The sequence below is a fragment of the Octopus bimaculoides genome, chromosome 30, assembly GCF_001194135.2.
Source record: "Octopus bimaculoides isolate UCB-OBI-ISO-001 chromosome 30, ASM119413v2, whole genome shotgun sequence".
NCBI lineage: Eukaryota > Metazoa > Mollusca > Cephalopoda > Octopoda > Octopodidae > Octopus > Octopus bimaculoides.
This window is the reverse complement of record NC_069010.1, coordinates 4,843,730-4,844,893: the sequence shown is the minus strand read 5'-3', so window position 1 is coordinate 4,844,893 and position 1,164 is coordinate 4,843,730.

Genomic DNA, 1,164 nt, shown 5'->3' with positions numbered 1-1,164 from the left:
TTATTTTAATAAATGTTGCTTACTGCAAGTTATGGATGGTTCTAGTACTTATTCTATCGGTCACGTTAATTTCACGAGCAGGCTGTTCCGTTGATCGGATCAACTGGAACCCTCGACGTCGTAAGCGACGGAGTGCCAACAATTACCTACCCACTTCTTCTATTTGGAATCGGGGGTGCTTTTCTTCTGCCTCCAGCCTCTAATATTGTGAGACAAATGCGATGACATCGGGCATCATTGACAATGCATTATCATCTAAACTAGATGAAATTTCTGCAATTAACGACCGTGTAGAAGTTTGAGAATTTAGTGGCTGGTGTAAACTTCTGGTTTTGACGGATCAGAAGTACGGCAATGCTCACGGAATATTTTACACACAGATGAATTTTCCTGTACAGTATGTGCTCTTTGCTTATATTCTCTATTTCTAATATTTCCAGTATATTTTTTCATTGTATTTTTATGTTAATATAAACATTTACCGCAGTTTCTATCTATCCTATAAACAAAGTAAAACATTTCAAAGGGAAGAAAAAATAAAAACGTTTACATAAAAGTTTTTATTTCTTCTTCCCTTTGAAATGTTTTGCTTTGTGGTTTTCGGTCGTTTTCTAGCATGTAGAATTTACCTGTTATAGGTAATTTCTCGTACACTTTATATGGAATATGCTGTCTATTGACTTTTTTACATGCTAGGCCACTGGTAATATAACTCTGTATAGATTTTGCTACCCTTTTATATATATATATATATATCCTATAAACAAAGTTAAGACCATCAACTAATGTCACACCGCTTCTGCTAGTTCCCATTTAATAGACGATTGTAAGGGATTGGCTACACAAAAAAGATATTGTCGAATGAATAAAGAAATTTTAAATGAGTTAAATTACTTCCAGAGATACGTGGTTGAAACTATTATATACGAAGGGGGAGCAACTCATGTTTTGTCTTGCGGCAGAATTTACGTACATGTATTTCGTCAAACTATTAAACCTTGGGAGAAGCATTGTTGTTGGCACTTCCGTCGCTTACGACGACGAGGGTTCCAGTTGATCCGATCAACGGAACAGCCTGCTCGTGAAATTAACGTGCAAGTGGCTGAGCACTCCACAGACACGTGTACCCTTAACGTAGTTCTCGGGGGATATTCAGCGTGACAC